The sequence below is a fragment of the Lonchura striata genome, chromosome 1 (assembly GCF_050655825.1).
Source record: "Lonchura striata isolate lonStrDom1 chromosome 1, ASM5065582v1, whole genome shotgun sequence".
Taxonomy (NCBI): Eukaryota; Metazoa; Chordata; class Aves; order Passeriformes; family Estrildidae; genus Lonchura; species Lonchura striata.
In genome coordinates, this window is record NC_140703.1 from 35078468 (window position 1) to 35099117 (window position 20650).

The following is a 20650-nucleotide window of genomic DNA, read 5'->3' on the forward strand; positions in this document are numbered from 1 at the left end:
CGACTATGCAAAGCAGCTTAACAAGCAAAAGCATCATTTGTGGCAATTTTCCTGACATTCCAGAATGACTCTCATGGAACCTCAGAGGAGAAATGATCTAACAGAAAAGTGGAATTGTTTTGAAAATGAAACCCCCACATTTCACATTAAGCAGAGCTAGGAAATAGGACCCAAAATACCTTGCCTCCTCCTGCTCTGACAGAAAGTGGTTAATTGCTATATTTGGTGAGAAAATGTATTTAAAAGCATAAAATTGAAGGTTTAATTATATTTGGTATGTGTTACTGGCAGAGCTTCATGAAATGATCAACAATTATCTTTCTCATCTATCAAGTGCTCAGGGATCACACAAGGACAGGGAGTAGGAATATGAAGTAAGCTGTGCCAAAAACATAAAAATGTGTTGTTTCTCTTGTAGCTTTCTTCATGTTTTCCCCCACATTTTCCATGCACATCATTCAAATTAGAGTGGGTTTTTCTCAGCATAGCTACTTTCTGACTTATCTGGAAGCAATCAACCCCACAAAACCTTTTGAGCATCAAACTCACTACAGGACACAGTGGAGTCTCATTTTAAACCAAGAACAAATTAACGCGTTCCAATTAAACTTCAGCACTTGATTAACCCAAAATGAATTAAAAAATGCTGTTCATTGACATGCAAACCCATCTTTATTATGTTGCTACTCATAAAACTTCATATGCAATGGCACAACTCTGCCAGAACATTCAGACAGCACAAACCAGATTAATTTTGGATATTTACGCATGTTTCTGAAAGACTGAGATATTTCATGCCTACAACCAAACTTTAATTAGTGCTAAAATTACAATACAATGCATCCCATCAAAGTAGGCATGCTATTTATAGCTGCATATTTAACTCTTGGTTTGTCAGGTGCTCTGTACATCAGGACCACTAACATTCTGTTTAGCTAAGAAATTCAGAGCTTAAAATACAGCTGGAAGGGGATGCACAATATTCCATGCTGTGAATGCCACTGGAAAGATATAACCCATGAATGGTGGCTTTATTAGTGCTTGCATGCTTATCTATTTCCTTTGTGATTATTTCTGGTTGAGGTACTAGGCTTATTTGTGAAGGATGAACAGTAGAAAGCTTGGTGCTGCTAACAGATGTGGATGCACTTAATGGGAAAATCCATTACCTCAGAGAAGGGCTGAGATTTCTGTGGGATTCTACAAAAGACTAAGCTTTTGACACATATAAAAGTCCCAGAAGAGCAGTTATTTGTTGTTTCTTATGAGGGGATATTTGGAATGGTAGCTTGAGGCCTGGAGTGTTCTAAATTCATCACGTAACACGCACAGTTTTAGTTACCCATGGGGGATCACAGCTTGAGCCCCAGTATTTGGTGTTCCAGCCTGGCCACCATAACCAAAGCACAGCTCTTCCTGTTTTCACCATCCTTAACTTTGTCCAGCTTTTATTGAAGACTCTTATCATGCAGAGGGAGCAGGTAAGAGGGCGAAGGAATAAAGAGCTCCTTAACTTCTGTGCTTGAAGTCTGTTTGCCCTCAGTTACCTTCTGCCAAAGCAATTCACTCAGGTGCTTGCATTTACCTGGGATGAACAGGTTGACAAAGACATAGCAAAGCATGTTGCACTTGATGTAGAGGTGACACAGATCACTTTATCCACCAGGTAATGAGGGACCTATAGCAGATATTTTGACCTGGGTGTTGGGTGGAGCCAACTTCCACTCACCATGTCAGATATGCTATTAGCACTGCTTAGGTTTAAGGATCTCAAATTTATGCAGTTAGATAATAATGATGGGATGCTTTGAAAACAAATCTATATCTTCTGTCTTTAAGGACAGAATAATCCAGTAGCAATTTCACAAAGTAAAAATTAGAGGATGTGAATGCCCAAAAGAGCTATTTTCAAAGGTCATATGCATTATTAATAAAAGCTTGAATAATGGTGGGGAAAAAAAACCTGTGAAATATACAATAACTCATATGAACAAACAAATATCAGGTTATAGACAACAGAAGCATGAGGCATGATCCCAGTATATAGGTTTCCTTTCAAACCTAGATGTCTACTTGCAGATATCCACTAAAAACCTACACATTAATTACAAAGGAAAAAAAGATAGCAGTGGAATTCATTTAGTTATTTTGTTCCAGGCATTTCATGGCCATCAGTCTGAAATTTTGAAAGAGGCCCACATTGAAGATAACCCTATAAACAGGGTAACTTGGGACTGAAAAAAAGGCTTTAAAAAAAAAGGTAAACTTTCCCCACATATGGTTCTAACAGATGTGGTTTTAAATTACCATTGGGACATAATAATGTTTTTTGAATAGACTGAATGTTAAATAGTTGGCTCTTCCTATGTGACAGACATTAGTGCTCAGTGGTTTAAGCAGAAAACTCCCCATTTGTGTATTTAGCTGGCATGTACTTCATTTTCAGCCCACACCAGTCAGTATGATTTAATACCTTGGCCTGATGTCCCTCTCACCAGCAAGAAAAAGGATAAAATTGGATTAAAGACATGAAACAAAACAAAACCAGGCAACATCACCCCCCCCCCCCCGCCCCCCACCACAGCAGCCAATGCCAGGCTCCTGCATTGTTCCTTACACAACAACTCCCGCAGCCCTGCAATGGGAGCTCACTGGAGATGACAGCTGAGGAAGAAAAACATTAAATAATTCAAAGCCACTAACATCAAGTCTGATGTAGGTATAAAAATAGTTACAAAACACCACTCTACATGTTTTCATTATAGGAACTTTGACTTACTTGGAAACATCAAGAAAACCTCAAGCCTATGCCACTCCCAGCCTCACATGCTCAATTAGTCCAGCAGTGGAAATGACATCCATTTCCAAACCAGCCTTCAATTTTCATGGCCATTTTGTTCTTCTGCTCTTGGGGAGCCAGCTCTGTTCCACAGCAGGAGTGAAAAAGCCTGATCCAGAGACCATTAAAACCAACAGGAGCCTTTGAATTAACAGTAATGATTCTTGGATGTGGCCCTGGTTTAAGTTAAAACATTGTGGTGCTTTGGGGATTGAAACAAGATGGAATGTGATTGGCTTTTGTTATCTTCAAAAAAACCTCTGTTGCTGGGAGTGTCCACTTTCAAACACTCAGTCTACCAAAGCAGTACACAAAAAAAAAAAAAAAAAAAAAAAAGGCTTTAATGAAATTCCTTAATAAGGAAACCTGATGGCAAGGTGAGGTCCCACATAGTCTATGTAACATTAACTCCAGGTGTTTTCATTTGAGTGGAGGGAAGGAGAGAGAAACAAATAGGATTACAGACATATGAAGAATATATGCCCCACACATTAGATTGGGTAGTTTTGCCTTGGCTGGGTATCCCAATTTTATTGATTTATGTATTTAATGCACAGCAGAGATGCTACAGGCTTTTCAGTCTTCCATGCTCTGAAATGGAGGGTGGGAAAAAAAACAACAAAGGAAAAAAAAGAATCAAAGAGTCTTCAGTTCACAGAGCACAACAGAGCACCAGCTGCAGAAATCCAGCTCTAATGATTGAAGAGTTGGTAGAGGTCCTTCTCTTCCTGGTGTTCCCCCATTTCTCACCCCCTAAAAGATCACTTTTATTCCCTAGTATTAGCTTCTGATATACCCTTCTTCTCTGTTACCATCTTCTTAACTAGATGTTTCCTGTGTCTGATACTCTCTGGAGAAGACATCAGCCAAAATAAATAAATACATAAAATTGAACAAAACATTAATTATGCAGAAAGTATAAAAGAATACAAAACAAAGTGATGCAGGTGTACAATACAGTTGTTCTCCAGAGGCTGTGATCAGCAGCGTTCAGCACAGAAAGCCAAAAACATTTTAAAGCATATGGGGGGTATGCAGGGCTGCAAACAATCGTTTGTAGCTTCTAAACGAGTCATTTGTGCATCCCTCCAATCCCAAATAAGATTGTTAACAGCAGCCACAATAATAAGCCATAAAAGCTAAGCCCTAAAGAAAGCCCTGTTCAGGTAGACCCAAGTGCTTGCCATCAAACAGGGCTCTAAGTGACAGGCAGGTGGCTTTGTCTGCTCACACTTTCTTGTGAGATAAAAGCAAAACCAAGAGATTAGGAAAAGTTTCCAAATCCCAGGTGTTTTTGCAGTGCATCATGAACACAAGAGGGATTTTAGGATAGAAAGAAGATGGAGGTACAAGGGAAACATATCAGGCTGTGAGAAGATGATCATTAAGTTGTCCCTTGGTATCAGGATTCTGGTGGTGCAGTGTGGAGGAAGCAAGGGCATAATTTGCTACTTTTGGGAAGAGCAAGCACTGTCTAGAAAGAAGAATGAGGAAAAAAAGACTGTTAGATGCTGACAATGAGAAGAAAAAAAACATCTGAGCAACAGACAACTTCGCAGTCAGATGTCACAAGACAGGCAGGCTGGTTGTTCTCACTTTATATAAAAGGTATTTTGTTGGTTATATTTTTGTTCAGATTATCCCCAGGACAAGAATAAAAGTCAAAATGAGAGCCTGTTTCATTGCTGGGCTTTCTGGTTCTCTCATGAAGCCTCCAACCATTACATGACAACCTACTTTCACAATACTGGGTAACAAGCTGGGTGATAAAAACATCAGATGCAATTCAGTATCAGTAAAAGCAAAGTAATGCATAAAGGGAAAAACAGTTCTAACAATGCATACACAATATGGGCTGTAAATTAACTGGTGCCACACAGAAGGTTGGTTGAGGAATTTCCATGGGATGCACTTTAGAGCTACTGGCTCTCTGCTCATGCCAGTTAAAAGCACAGGAAAAAATCTGAGACACATTAGGAAAAAAAATAGACAATAAAAAGAGAAAAATCATAGAATAATTTTTATTGGAAAAAATCTGTAAGATCATTGACTCTAGACATTAACCCAGCACTGCCAAGCCATCACTAAACCATGTCCCTAAGAATCACATCCACACACTTCCTGAACATTTTCAGGCATGGTGATTCCACCACAGCCTCATTCCCTCAGCAGCCTGTTCCAATGCCTGATCTCTCAGTGAAGGTTTTTTTCCAAATAGCCAATCTAAACTTCCCGTGGCGCCACTTGAGGTCGTTGCCTCCTGTCCTGTCACTTGTAACTTGGGAGAAGTGTCTGACCTCCACCAGGCTACACCCTCCTTTCAGCGAGTTGTAGAAAGGTATAAGGTCCTCTTTAACTTCTTTTTTCTCCAGGCTAAATATAATATGGGATGATGCTTTATAAGGTAACATGCATTTCTGTCTTAATGCTGCATATGTTTTGGGTCTATCCATGTCTAATAGAATAAGTAAAGACAGAGGAAAAGGAAAAGGCTTAAAAGATTATCAAGAATATGGAAAGACTTGCAGAATAGATAAAGTAAGGTGGGGATTTTCATCTTGGAATAGAAAAACAAAACCAAATAGTAGAAGGAATTAATCCTTCTGTATAAGTCACAAAGTAGGAGTCATCTAATGAAATTACCAAACTGAGAGGTTAAAGCAGAAAAACAGGAAGGCTTATTCACTCATTGCATGATCTTAAATTTTGAAACTTTTTCTTGGGGCAGTCACAACTACATGCTGACTTCAAAAAAGAATCCAGCAAATTGTTAGAGGACAACTGCTTCAAGGCCCACTGAGTAGGATGGTTCAAAAGACTGTCCTGAAGATATAAGATTGTAATGAAAAAGTGCACTCTGTATTTTAACATTAATAAAATTGGACTTCATATCTCTAAAATCAAACTGCTGTAAATAGCTGGCAATCTAGGAAAAACTCCTTGGTCATGGGACTAGCCTAAACCCCCATCGCCTCCACAAAGCTGTTTGTACCCCCTTCTTTCTCTCTTCTCCTTGGCAACTGCTGCCACGACATTGACTCAGTGTAAGCCACTAAGTCATCAGAAATAAACAAAAACCCCAAGGAGAAAATGGAGCTTGTTTTGTCCTGGGTTGATGAATTAAATTGTTGAATCGCAGAACGGATTGGAATGCACCCTAAAGATCACCTAGTCCCAGCCCTCTCTGCCATGTGCAGCGACACCTCCGACCAGCCCAGGTTGCTCAAGCTCCATCCAGCCTGGCCTTGAACACTGCCAGGGATGGGGCAGACACAGCTTCTCTGAGAAACCTGTGCTAGTGCCTCACTACTGTCACAGAAAAGAATTTTTTCTTAATACCTGATCTAAATCTGCCCTTTCTTATCCTAAACCATTACCCCTTATCCTACCACTATGTGCCCTTGTCAAAAAGGCATAAATGATCAGATATATTCTGAAGGAGTCAAAGGACAGGAGGTGGGGAGGGAGGACATCGGGATGGGAGGAGAAGGGGAGAGCAGGACCCCTCTCCTTCCATGCCAATGGGTCTTGAATTTGGCTCTGATGTGAAACTGCAGCCTGAGTCACCTGTGATGATGATAAACAGAGAAAAAAGCTGGTCACATCAAAATGCAATTATCTGTTCTTTCAGTTTTCTGGGTTTCCATTTTTTTTTTTCCCTAGTTTTTTTTTTTTTTTACTCTGGTTTGTGATAAGAGTTGCTGTTACAATATAATGTTGCAATATTAAATAAGAATTCCTCTATCAGCAGGACACTGAACCTGAGGGTGGTGGGATACATGGGAATTTGTGGGTTTGCTCTGTCAGTGCAAGATCTCCCGAGATTTCTTTGGATTTAATCCCATCCTACAAATCCTGCAATGCTGTATCACTTTGATGTGACTTTGTGGGATTCTCATTACTTGTATTCACTTCGGTATCCAGGAAGCTTGAGATTTCATCATCTGCTAACATATGCTGAAATGCATGTGTCAGATCTATAATAAATTTCCAATATAAAAAATATCTCTAAAACACACAAATACAAAATTAGTTTGCAACACAATCTCCAATTCTCTTTATTAGGGAAAGGCAAAGTTGGTAGTGCTGTCAATTATGGGAAGAGTGAGGCAGCTTTAATAATAAAACAGCATTCACAGTTTCTTATAACTATACTAAGCAAATTGTTTGGCCTGAAAATTTCCATGCCAGCTGTCTGCCTCAGGCTGGAGTTTTTTGGAAAATTTCAGTCAAAACAGTTCAGCAGATTCTGAGAACAAGGCTAAGGAAAAATATGTTGTTTTACTAATGTTAAAAAAAAAAAAAGCCTTTAGCTTTCTTTCTGAAACCTCATCTGGGATTTTTAGGACTTTAGAGGAAGGACTTGAAATTTGCCTGGGAGAGAACTGTTTTTCTTCTAATGAACTGTGCTCATATCTGTGAATTAAGCAAAGTTTAGACATCTCTGATAGAAACACTGTTGCTACATGCTCAGGCATGTGGGTGCCTTTGTGCATATTTGCCAGATTCTATCACTTGCATTTCTACCTGTGTATGACTAAACAAGATGTTTTATGCTATGTGAAGTGCCAGGTCTGCATCCAGGTGTCAGAACTGCAGAGATGCTCTCTGATTCTTGGCATGAGCTCCAAGTGGTAGGAACTGAATGAAGTTGGGATGAGACTTGGAGAGCAGGGGTTAGAGGGGTGAAAATGGGATTGTAGAAAGGGGCTGGGTGAGGCAGGGCATGAAGAGAAGACCTGACTGATGGGATAGACTGAGGGATCTGTTTAGAAGAGCAGAGGACTCTGTTAGACTAAGCCATTGACACACAGTGAGAGACCAAAATGAGGCAATGTCACAAAGCAACTATCTCTTGGATGACTCAATAAAACCAAAAGAAATCAACAGGGACGACTCAATAAAACCAAAATAAATCAGCAAAAACTAGACTAACAGACCAATAATATGATTTAAAAGTATATATTGGAGACCCATAATTTAAGTAAAAATCACAGTGAAAGTTGTCTTAATCAAGTGTCTGAGTAATGTTTCACCCAAGCCGGCTGCAGACGAAGCAATGAGAATGAGTAGAAGAGGAGGTTTAGAATCCCTGTCTCACTTGCTGCAGAGCTGGGAGGTTTGCACTGACTGAGCACAGGATTGTAGTATGAGGATGAATGTGTTTCAGATTAATGTAGCCAAATGATGCCCCAAGACTGTGGGCAATGCTGGGCAAGTCCATTCAACCCAACATTTCATAATTGTGTCAGAGTTGCAGCCTATGGGTGATCATCTTGACAGCTCAGAGTCTGATCTGCTGAAGTGTCAAACATCCACAGCAGCAATTAAAGGCTGTGTGAACTTTGCATTGTTTTAGCACCATTATAAGGAAGCACTTAAGTAATCCCTGATCACAGCTCTGTCTGCAGGTACACATTGGTCTGCCGGCTCTTGAGATGATTCTCTGTTTTCTAAAACAAAAATCTGTGCCAGAAGTCTGATCACACCTTAAACCCAGCTGCACAAAGGGTAATTTTCCAGAAACAGAAGCATTTGCTTGTTCCAAACTGACAGAATCTGTGCTGCCCACAGCCCAACCACCTAATGCTGTTTGTATCAACAGGCAGAAAGCAAATTCCAGTGTTTCTCATGCTCTGTCAGTTTTTCCAACCACTTCTGGCAGTCACTTCTAAAAGATTTTTGGCTAACCAAACTCTCCCTTCCTATTCTTCTTTATGTTGCAGAGATAAGAATGAAATGGTTTTCAGCATCCAAAGACACAGAAGCAGTTCAAAAGGAATCAGCAGAATATTGAAAACCTTCCACTATAAAATTTGGGGGTTCAGCTCATTTGTAAGACTGGGCCATTTAAGTCCAGGTGATTCAGTGGAAGAGATGGTTTGTGAATTGCAGCCCTCCAGGACAGTGCTTGAAGATGCTCCTGCCCCAATACTCCCCAGAAGGAATAGGCCCAGACTGGATTTTTTTAAAGCAACTTTAAGATTTACAGTAAAGATTTTGGAGTTTGAGGGGGTGACAACAAAGCCTATTAGCCCTTATTGCATACATGATGTAGGGTTGGACTAAAACAGAAAAATAGGACTGTATCTTCTGTTTCTAACTTTTGACTGTATAACTAATCAATCTCCAGAATACTTTGAAGGCTCAGTGTGTGCAAACACATGTGCAGGCAAGTGATACAGCTTCTACTCAGTGTTTAAAGAGCAAATTGGACTGAATAATCACAGAAAACCTAAATCAATGGGCAGTGAGACATCTCCTGCTTTCACGTCTGCTGCTGCTGCTGGGGTAGCATATCTGCCACCAGTGCCTAGCAGTGATTACAGCAGTGGAGCAGCATTCTGGACTGCAGTGGTTATCTTAGGTCACAGCAAATGCTACTTTACTAAAACGTGTGGAGAGATCTGTGAAATCTCACTGAGCCATCCCCATTTAAGTGAACTGATAAATGCAGTTCAGTGAACTCCTCCACCTAAATCAACCATCGGCAACTCGTCTCTCCTTCTTCCTTCTTCCCCCCACTTAGAATAAAGAACAAGGATTGTGTCACATCCTAGAAAGCGACTGTAACTTGGAAAAGGAAAGTTATCTGTCAGCCTTAATTTGTTTCATAATGTGCTTTCCTTCTTATTGCTGCCAACACACTGGAAGAACAGAGAAATCTGTGCCTGCTTTCATGGACATCTTCACATTCAAAAGATCACCTCTGCTGATACCCAGCAGCGTAACATTCGATGAAGTTTGAATCCCCCTACAGCACAAACAGCTTCATTCCAAGCAATTTGGTATAAAGGGAAAAGGATTTTTGTGAGTAAGGCTCAAACTTTCCAAAATTCGAACTTTCTGTAAGAAGTGTTTGTCACTGCACACAGACAGGGAAACATGCCCTCCTACTCACATTTCAACTCTGCCTCTACAGATGCTCCAGGGAGAGTAGAACAGCTGGCAAAAAGAAAATTATATATTTCTAACACAATTATTTATCTATCAAGGGAAGCAAGGGTGAAACAGCACAGAAGAATGAAAATTGGACATTTATTCCTTACTACTGTAAGTCCTATAGCCACGCTACAGCACCACTCCTCATGTTAGGCTGACATAATTAAGATTATGTCATAAATTTCCCCATTATTGTTTTTCCTTTTAATCTAGAGAAAAGAGGAAATAAATGTATATACTTAGGTTTTAAAAAATGTTATAACCATTGGATTTTTTTTCTGAAACATATCGGTCAAGGATCCATGAATACCCAATTCACTGTCAAGTGGTGCAAGTTACTCTGTCAAAGTACTCAGCAATGCCAAATTGTCAGTTCAAAGCAGAAACAGAGTATTTTAGCTTTTAGTTACAATAAGCTATGCTGATGGACTTTGTAACAGGGCAGGTAACAGCCAGTCTTTAAATGTGAATTGACATTGATTTACAGGGCTTCATTTCTTTGAATCAAATCTGAGCGAGAGCGGGTTTCAAGCTACCTCATCTCTTGAAATTACAACTACACATTTCATAAATGCAAGAGTTTGCTTTAAGGAGAGGAAAAATAAAATCTCAACTGTCTACACAGTTAAGATGAAAGGGAAAAGTGATGTTAAAGATATCAAACTAGCAAGGTTTTGTTTATTCATCTTTTTTTAATTCTGCTTTTTCCCTCCATAAATTTTTAAAACCACCTTGATTTGAAATCCTAATAATAAATATGCCACACAACATTTCTCCTGTCAAATCTCTTTCTTTGTGGTATTACTGCAATATTTGTAACTTTTGATCTGGAAACATCAAGTTACATAAGATCATAGTTCTTCTTCTTGTAAAGATGTGATTCTGTCAGAAAATCAACCATTGAAGCGGGAATTCAACAGAACTGGAAATGACTTTCCCAGGGAAGACGTAGTTCTGCTTAAGCATCTCAGCTATTTAAAAGTGCAAAAACTCAATGTTTTATTCTCCTGAGCAGAGAAATGGCAAACTACCAGGTTAAAAATAATCAGAGTAGGCTCTTAGTTGGAATAGTGTACATGTTGTAGACAGAATGAAATAACATTTTGTTATTATGTACTCCTGGGAACCAATAAAATAAAATAAAATAAAATAAATAAAAAAATTCACTTTGTAAAACAAAAATAACATTTTCCCTTGCCAGCATACTATCTGCTCACCAAAATAAAAGGAAAGCATCTATTTTAAATGAATCAAGGAAAATAATTAAGCTACATGGACTTAAATTTGCATAGTCTTTTCAGCACAAATCTTCCTTCTTCCCCAAACCCACTGAAATTAGAGAGATGTCTCTCTTTTTCCATCCATGTAGTAAATTAAATCAGGGGGAGTGGGAACTATCTCCCTCCCCCCCCAGCAAAAACCAGATGAACATCTTTACCCTCATCTCTCCCTGATTTTTCCCTATTCTTTAAAATTAGAGAAGGCAAATTATATCCAGAAAAGCCTTTCTAAACCAGGACCCTTTGCTAATAAGAAAAAGAAACTACGAAGTAAACTTCTGCATCTCTTTTTGCCTCTTACCCCCTTCTTTGCCAAAGAACAACCCAAAAACATTTTTCCATATTAATGACCCTCTTTCTTCACCAAAATATGACATTTCTTCTCCAGGTCACACATATAAAAAACAGATTAATTGAAAATCTCCCCTTGTGAAGCTGTGAACACATTCACATGTGTATGTATAAGAAAAGAGGGTGAGGCACAGAGGCAGGGTCCCTGTAAGGATATAGTGCATCTCAGAGCAGTGGCAGTAATTCCCAATCTTGGTGATTATTTTTTGAGGGGGGAAAAAAGTAAAACAGGTTGTTTGCAAAGGCAGCTCGCCTCCTCCCCTACCCCAGCTGTGCGTGCAGACCCCCTTGCCAGGATGCTGGGTGCAGAGTGGTGGTCCTGCTCTCAAGGAAAGTGCAACACAGGTTACATTTTCAGGTGCCTGGGAAATGCCCGGCCACACACCGAGACCTCACCATCCCCTCTCTGCCTCCAGACCGGCTGTGAACTCGCACTGAGCCTACTTTTCTTTGGCCATGCACTGACTAGGGGATTGCATTCTCAAGGGATCATGGCAGCAAAGAATTCCCCTGGTCACAAACCAGCCCACTAGAGAAAGAACTGATCCAGCAGTGTAGCAGAGTCTGGGAGCTGGGAATTTTTCAAGGACGGGCAGCTCGCAGTGGCCACAAACGAGCAAATTCCTACAGCCTTATAACACAGGCAGAGCAGAGTGAGCTGCTCTGAAGTCCTGCCTTGCTGCAAAACAGTGCAAGAGACATATCCTCCTCCCTTTATGCTCCCCCCCACTGCACTAAATATGTGTATATATATATATATATATATATATATACATATACACATACTCCTTGTTTTTTCCACCCAAACCTATAAAAGTGCTACAGGCAGAGGCACTAAGTGGGAGGCGCCTGGCTCTGAAGAGGCCAATGAAGTAAATTAAATACAAATCACTGGCTCTGCCCCAGCCTCCCCCAGCTACCAGGGGAGAGGTTGGGGTTCCCGATGGCCAATCCCCAGCTCCTGCCAGAGCCAGAGTGCGGGTGGCATATGCGAGCTGCTGGCATGGTATAGATGAACGTATGTTAAGCCTTGGGTGTTGCAGGCACATGTGGTGCACATGTTGGGAGCAGAGCACTTTCCATAGGAAAGGAGGGGCTACACTACTAGCAGGCAATTTTATTAGGGTCAGTGAAGCTGAAAGAAATGGGATTGGGATAGGCTGGGAGCTGCCAAGTTCCCCTGCCCAGCTCCGGCGCCGCAGAGCAGGGAGCAGCACACTAACAACTTGCCAGGCTAAAGCAGAGGTTTACCTATAAAAAGCACACAGACAACTTCAAACTTCAAAGATTTGCTCTCATTTTCTCATTTCATGGCCTTTCTTTTACCTGGGACTTTTCTCAGGAGGAAAAAAAAAAAGAAAAAGATGCAGCTGTAAATTCAAGGTGAGGCTTCAGTGCAAAAAGTTAAGAAGGAAGATAGTGTTGAGATGGAGAGACTAATTTTTAGTTTGATTCAAGAGTTTGCCTTGTTTATTTATTATTTTTAAATCATTAGAAATTGAACTTTCCAGGAAAAAGCATGAACAAATGTATTCAAGATGTAGAAAGGTTTTGCCCATCTATTCAATGAGCATTTAGTAATTTCTGTTTTGGCTGTATGAAAAATGTATTTCAGACTGTGCATCCCATAAAACAAGGCAGTGACATAATTTTTTTTTTTTTTGGCTGGGTTTTGATTTTTGTGTTCTTTTTTGTTTGTTTGTTTTGTTTCATTTTGTTTATGTTTTCCAATCATGTACTTTCTTAGTTGTAACCACCGTGAATTTCTAAGTGTGGTCATGATAAGAAAGTAAATAAATACTGCCTTGTGAATACTTCTAGAGTTTTTGGGGACACTAATTATTATTTTTTTTAAGATTTAGAAATTTATTAACTACTGCTTGTTTTGAAGTAAAATATCCCAGATATTTTACACTATATTTTCAATCAAAACAAATCCCAGGAAATAAATGTCCTTTGGTAGCAGCCTGGTTTCATGTTCAACAGCCCAAATTTGTATTTGAAAATGCAAATTTCTGAGAATACAAACAGGAGTCTGAGCCACTGCATTTCTTCCAGGCACTCCAGCATCTTTTCTCCAACACCACACTATTTGGGAGATCTTTTAATCCTGGTAGGGCATGGCTGGAAGAAGGGCTTTAACCTTTAATGCCTAAGAAACAGACTTGTCACTCAACTTGCACATTTCTTTTTTTTCTTTCTTTTATTTTTTTCTTTTTGTTGGAGGCAAACCCACCTTTCCCTGGAAAATGGGCAACCCCATTCTCACCCCCGATTCTAGCACGGATCCAAATGTAAACATACACACACACACACACACACGCACACACACACACTCACACATATACTCTCACCACGCACCACCCTGCAGCAGGACATGAGTATGGGGGGTTCAGACAGAGCCGAAGGAGCCTGGTGGGCTGACAAATAACAAGGCACTTTTTTCTCATTCTATTTTTTTCTGCCTCCCTTCCACCCTGCTTTTACTATTACATAAATAACACCGATTGATCTTAAAGCTGCATCCTTGCTCCAGTGCCTCCCAATCTGCACTGCTGCCTTCCCCCAGCACAGCCGCACCGCTCAGGGTGCAGAGGGAAGGGTCGGGGAGGGGGAAGGTTGGATGGGAGAATCCACTCCAAACATACCCCGAAGCAAGGTTTTGGCAGTCTGGGGGTGCTTGATTCCCCCCCGCCCCAGACCGAAGCTTCCCGCAGCATCTTTGCCTCCCTCCGAATTGCTGCAAACTGTGCGAGGGAAGGGCAGAGAGCTGGGCTGGAGGGAAGGATGGATGCTGGGGAGGGAAAGCCAGGGATTCAGGGAGCTTCTCCCCCGCCCCAGCCTGTGTGCCTGTCTGTTTGGTGGGAAGAGGGAAGGGGGAAGGGAAAATTCAAGAAGGGTCTATGACATAAATATACTTTTCAGAGGAAAAGCGAAGCTTACCATGTCTGCAGCTTTCCCCCACCGAAATGCCACTTCTGTGTCCAGCGATCCCAAAGTGGAAACTACAGGCAGGCACCGGAGCTCATCTCCGCAGGCAGCTCAGACACACACCGCTGCCACCCCCAAAAATCAAAATCAAAATAAATTAAAAAAAAAAAACCAAAAAGAACAACGACTGGTCCAGCTTCTTTCCTGACAGGAATCGTCCTGGTAGGACTGCCCAAAATAAGCAGCTGCAATCCAAAGGCTTTATTTAAAGCTTCCCCCCTCCTCCTCCCTCTCTCGGTGCCTCGCTCGCTCTCTCCCTCTCGCTGTTACACACAGAGAGAAAGAGAGACACACACAGGTTACATGAATGGGAGGCAGGAGCCGGCGCTCCCGGCTGGAATGACAGGCGCACATGCGGCTGGCGGCTGCCCACCCCGGCGGCGTGGGAACAGCTCGGACACGGCCCACGGGGTGGGAACAGGCATGGGGTGCCATGGGCATGGACATGGCAGAGGCATGGGCAGGGAGGACACAGACACGGGCACGGCAGGGACGTGGGGCTGAGAAAATATGGACACGGCATGGTCAGGATCATAGAATAGACATGGGCCAGGGATGAACATAGGCATGGCCCATGGGGAGAACACAGACATTGGCATGAGATGGGAATAGGCACAGGCGTGGGCATGGTGCAGTCGTGGCATAGGCATGGATCAGGGGACACACAGACATAGACATGGGCACTGGGAGAAGGGCTCGGGCATGGCATGGGCATGAAGGGGATTTGGGCATGCATTTAGGCATGCATGGCATGGAGAGGGGATGGACAGAGCTATGGGGAGGGGATGGACATGATGTGGGTATGGACCGATATATGGGCATGGTAAGGAGATGGATCAAGTGTGGACATTAGAATGAGAAGGTAATAGGGACAGGAGAGGATGTGCTTGGGTATGATAGGAATGAGTTGGTCTTGGGCATGGATTAGGCGTGGGGATGGGTTGAACTGGCATTGTCTTTAGCATGAGAATGGAGTGCGGATCAAGATGCAGGCAGGAAGAAAGTGGAGATCTGCCTCAGGTAGTGCCTTCATGTCCTGGCCATGGTGAAACTCCCTCTTTTCAGGTGGGCTCTAGTTCCAGCACACATTGTGAGAAACAATTTCTGTTTCTCCTGTGCCCCTAATTAGGTAGCATGCATAAGGTGTTGCTTTTGGGGTCAGGGAGCATCATCCACAACGGTGTCAGGAGATGGCATCACTATCATTATCAGTAACTATTGCTATTTTTTAAACTTTTTTTTACAGAATTGTTATGTTTGATAATGAAATCAAAGTCTCAGAAAGAAGTCCTGCAAGATTTATGCTTAGGTCTTCTTGAGGAAGAAGATCAATGCTACCAGTTTCTGCCTTTTATTTATTTGGAAGGGGAGTATTGCTTTGGTTTTATATGTTTTTTAATATTTTTTAACATTAGTGACAAGAATTTAGGGCTATTTAATGCTGCTATTCAACATGCTCTGAAGAAATAAAGGATTATGGTGTTGCTAAGTGTCAGGCCCTGCTACTGCTTCACTGCCTGACCTTGGGCATGTCCTCAATAACTTACCACTGTAAGGATATATCAACCATTGCCATTTACCCTCAGCCTATCATTTTCTCATTCACCAAATAATCACATTTTTCTCTTTTGAGTCCCTCCTCAAAATTTACTCTTACGAAACTTTTCGGCAACAGTCTCTACAGGACTTTTGTTGACATCACAAATCTCGGAGTGACGCTGGATTCAGCCCTAAAACTGCATTTTAAGAGGAGTGCTGAACATAATGGACTGCAGTACTTCATGCAGTGCTTTGAGCTACATGGGAATCATCCTCTTCATGGCATACTTTTAAATCAGCCAGGTGCAAGTCTGCTGTGGTCTGCCTTTTTCTCCTGTTCTAAAATTTCTAGCCTTTGTGGAAAGCAAGAGGTAAGATATGTGTTTTATTCCAAATCCAGAAATCACAGTAAAAAGGTGCCTAGCAAATCAGAACATCATCCTAAAACAGCAGAGTCCTCGACATAAAGGTCTGCATTGCAAAACGGCTGCTGCTGTTCACTGTTTTTTTTCAGACATACACATTAAAAATGAAATATATTTGCATTGGCCTTATTACCTCTGGAATTTATTCCACATCAAAATCTAGACTCTAGACAAAGGTAATTTAGGTCTCTGGAAGGAAAAAGTTTAACTGAGAAATACATATATTGTTAGAAATAGACCTCATCCAAATTCAATGGTAATTGTATAAGACTTTCAAAAATCATACAGTATGCAAGCTTCCAAAATTTCGGAACAAGAAACATTTCCATTTAAATGCCAAGAAGCAATTTTTCCTCTCTTGTTCAATACTAAATCAGTCACATGAGCAGTTTGCATTTGATTTTAGAAAGGAAATGGAACATCTTCTCTTCCAATTACATATAACTTTTTCTTTTTCTTGTTCTTAGTGCTCTTAGAGTTTGCGTTACTTTCCTGTGGTTTTGAAACACTTAGTTGATATACCCATTCACCTCAGACATTTTTTTTTTAAACTCAAGTGACATTATTAAGAGAAAATCAGTAAACCCAAGTGGGGAGTAGAATGCTGTTTATTTGAATTCTGTCTGGTGAATTCAAGTTTAACAGGTCAGCACTGTTTGTGTAATTGGCCTTTCTCGGTTAACAGAACTAGACAATAATGCTCCTTGTAAAAAAAAGAACAATAGTAATTTAATGGGAAAAAGCTACTTTGCTTAGGAAAATTCTGCTCCTGCTTCAATTCACAGTGAATTACTGTTGTCACAAAAGTGTGCTGCATACCAATTTGGAGCATATTTTATGAAGATGTACATTTAAAGTATCAGTTTTCATCAGCCTGCCATGTTGCGCCTGTGTCCTGCACCCCAGCAACTTTGCACTTTGCTCCTTGAGAGCAGTGACTATTGAGCCAAGTTCTCCTCCACGCAGTGTTTGCGAAGAGTTTGTAAAGAAGCCATGTCTGTGGGACAAGAGGGTGAATGACAAGACTAATGCACAAGCCTGTTAGATCTTGGGTACCAGAGAGCAAGGACAGCAAGGACAGCAAGTCCTGGAGCTGCCACTCCAGTTAGCACCTGGTGCTCCCAATGCTGGCTTGTGTTTCCAGGTTGACATTTGCTCCAATAAAACAATGACAACTCATTTTGTAAAGTCCCATTCATCAAGCAAAGAAAAAGCAACATCTGGTGGTCAAAGGCTTCTTCCTGGCCAAGTTCAGCAGCAGTTGGCTTGGTGAGCCCTTCGCCTTAGTGGAATGATCTCCTAAGGGGCTGCACTGCTTGACAGCCACTACCAAAGATTTTAATTTTTTTTCTACATCTAGGAGAATAATCCAGAGGGAAAAACCATGTATTTTAACCAATGAAAGCTAAACCATTTGCCTTTCAGAGACTATAAAATGCACACCCCAGGGTTCAATGCTCTTTTCTACTCCTCCAGAACATTCTTAAGGGGAAATCACTCTTTTCTTGATGAATGTGCAATTCAAATGTGGAAATATGCCATTCGTCATGCTTTCTCCATAGGGTGCAAAATGATTTCTGTAATTAAACACTTTTTGCCAACATTTCCTGATGAGATTTTCTTTTTTTTTATAGAAGGGGGAAAGTCATGTACAAGAAGGTTTGCAAAACCAGGTCTGGAGTGTTTGACCTTTAAGCCTCTATTTGAATTAGCTATTTTATTTAAAAGGTGCATGAGAATGAGGATGAGGAACATGGGTAAGGTCTGCAGCTTAAGTTTTCAGTCAAGCACTGTTGAAAGAAATGTCTGTAGGAGAAAGAAAAATATGGGTATCACTGCTAATATCAGCAGTGATAACACACTGAAAACACACAGCCCAGTGTTCAACACACTTTAGAAGCCCCAAGTGTGCAACCAGGGTTTGTGTGGGTATCATGCTGAAATGTGTGCTACAGCATCAGTGCTGCACTGGTTCCCATGGTAGCTAGATGAAGAAAACCAGCTTCTCTGATACATACCAAGCTGTGAGGGGCACTGTAGACAAAATTGGAGTCACTCAAGAAAAGCAGCTGTGTAAGCTTTTGTAGATCTTGGACCTCAAGTCCACAACATACTGCTTGTACTACAGCTTGAACTATGTAATATAGAGAGACCAGAAAATGGGACAGAACTTTTAGCTACCTACACAGTTAAAGGGTGAAACCCCATTCCTGTATGATAGATGGCAGGGTTGAACCAGAACTGGATGCAGAGCTGAATCCTGAAGTTCCCACTTTGAGTTATGTCTCTCCAATAAAGCTCTTGAACAAGCTGGTGGAGCAGAAATCACTGGTGTTCTTTATCAAAAGCAGATTTTCCTTCTCTTTCTCTTCACTCCATGAATTCCTGTAGCTTAAATCTGTCTGCTTTGACTAGAGAGATGTCTCCACTACTGTTACCAATAGATTGTGTCCAGATTGGGGATGGAGAAATGCTATCATATATTGAATCACAGATTTACTAAGAAAGGAAAAGACCAACTGTTGACTCAGCACTGTCAAGTCCACCAGCAAACCATGTCCTCAAGTGCCACATCCAAAAGTCTTTTGAACACTTCTGAGGATGGTGATTACCCCACTTCCCTGGGCAGCCTGTTTCCATATCTGATCACTTTTCAGTGAAGAAATGTTTCCTAATATCTAGTCTAAACCTCCCCTGGCACCACTTGAGGCCCTTTCCTCTCATCCTGAAGACTCTTTCCTTTTGTAAGGGTCTTTTATTAGCAGATTTTTAACAGGCTGCTAAAGGCTGGAGAGGGTCATTCTATACTGACTGTGCCTTTTGTAGCATCTCAGTGGATCTTAAGTCCTGAGAAGAACAGAACTGAACATCTACCCACATTACTGGGTCTTATGCCCTTCCTTTCCTTCCTGCAAAGTGCCAGAGTCTGTTGTCATACCTGAAAACAAGCCGAGGCATACGATGGAGCTGAGAGTCTGCTCTGACTGCTTACTCAGGAAAAGTTCCCATCAAGTGAATTGGCCATTTGCCTGAGTGAATGTTGCAGGATTCGGCCCATATGCTTCTCAGCTCTTATATTTGCATAGTGCAGAAGATGCTTACAGTACAGTGCCAATAAAACAAAACTATATACAGTTAAGCACAGAAAAACCAAGAGCACAGTTAATACCATTTACAAACAGCAGCTGAGCTCTGCAGCTGACATCCAGACTTATAGACCATGTTCTGATGCGAGTAATATGCAGAAGACAATTATTTATAGGCAATTAGGTGGAAGGTCCTGTAAGCATATAGGTCTCTATTCTCCTTTCCCTAAGCCTATTATGTTCTTTTTCCCTGTGCATTGTTTATATTTTAACTCTGTAAATATGTTCTTTTTTGGTTTTTTTCCTTTTTTAACTAAGAAAAATATTTCAGGAGGCCATTTCCATGGAAGACAATTGTTCTTGAAGTAAGGGTTTTGGGATTGTGTAAAGCACCTGTTTGCTTTACTGTATATACCATACCATACTGTATATACCATACAAAGTGAACTTCAAATGAGATGCTGGTTCATTCAGTCTACTGAAGTAGAATGAAGTCTCTCTTATCCCCAGAAATTCCAGTGATGTCTTAGGAAGAAGAAAGATCTTCATCAAGAAGGTGTAGATCATGTCAAGAATTGTATAAATTGCTCAGAGGATCAAATTGCAACTTTTCAAAGACCTATTTTCCTCTCTAAAAAATCTAAAGCATGCTTTTTTAAATCCAGGGATAGGAGAAAATATTTCTCAATCCATAGCTCATCATAAAACAGCCATGAACAACTGTAACATCTTCAATACAATTGACAATAAGTATATTAGAAGAAACTCCAAAAAATTACCCTGTTACCATACTGTGACTTCACATCCAATTTTGTTCACCTTACTGTACAAAACAGATGGAATAGGTGGATTTTATATTTTTAATAATAATGGAATGTTCAGGATTTGATATAGAAACCTGGCTACCAAGGTAATAGGTACGTATAAGAACCTATTTAGAATATAGCTGTGTGAATAGAAATTGCCATTAAATTACAATGAAATACTGCAGCGTATCAAACAATATCAAATAAAACTTAGAAGGCCAATCTGAAGCCATATTCAAACCATAACCTCATAATGAAGAAGGCTTTTTCCTGGTTAAATCATCTGGTTTCGATGCATGTGTGATAATTTTTAATTCTCCAATAAGGCCACATATTTTGACTAACTTTGTGATCACTCCAGATTTATGCCTGTGCAATAGCAAATTCACTG

General features: G+C 40.8%; 1 protein-coding gene across 15 annotated transcripts in view; it reads right to left on the reverse strand.

The window, feature by feature from the left end:
- Positions 1-20650, reverse strand: part of TENM4 (teneurin transmembrane protein 4) — a 1547070-nt gene that overhangs the window by 587401 nt on the left and 939019 nt on the right. For 7 of the 15 annotated variants that reach the window (XM_085592909.1, XM_085592919.1, XM_085592950.1 and 4 more), the window contains exon 1: positions 14356-14825. The exons of 4 other annotated variants lie outside the window; for them this stretch is intronic. The gene's annotated coding sequence lies outside the window, so the exon portion shown is untranslated. Of the gene's footprint in view, positions 1-14355; positions 14826-20650 lie in introns of those variants that run through there. 4 more of the 15 variants (XM_021533840.4, XM_085592939.1, XM_085592933.1 and 1 more) reach the window with 1 other exon arrangement.